This window comes from Tupaia chinensis, unplaced genomic scaffold (genome assembly GCF_000334495.1).
Source record: "Tupaia chinensis unplaced genomic scaffold, TupChi_1.0 Scaffold146961_1, whole genome shotgun sequence".
NCBI classification, from domain to species: domain Eukaryota; kingdom Metazoa; phylum Chordata; class Mammalia; order Scandentia; family Tupaiidae; genus Tupaia; species Tupaia belangeri.
The window spans coordinates 985,403-985,821 of record NW_006206814.1 but is presented as its reverse complement, the minus strand read 5'-3'; positions in this window follow the sequence as shown (position 1 = coordinate 985,821).

Sequence of the window (419 nt, the reverse complement as noted above, 5' to 3'; positions counted from 1 at the left end):
TGAGCGGGCCCTGCCTGTAGCAGAGGCAGGTCCTGAGCCTCGCGAGGCCCATGGGAAGCATCTAGAGGTTCCTCTTCTGGACCATTGTGTCGACAGGGATCCCCTAATTCTGGCCTGTCCCTTTAAATCGGCACCCCCTGTGCACTGCGGTCAGCAGCATGGGGCACTGCAGGTGCACGTGGCTGTGCACACTTAGACGCATGGAATCCGCTCGTTACACTGGGTCCTTCCTGTGCCGGCCTCACTCAAGTGCTCAGTGCCCCATGTTGCCACCGGCGACCCTACAGGCACTGCAGACGGGTATTTCCATCATCCCAGAGGATCTTTTGCACGGTGCTGTTCTGGAAGTGTCCGCGGTGTAGATGGCGAGCCCGCAGCCCTGGACAGGCTTGGGGGGTGTGGGCGGGCGGGGGGGAGGG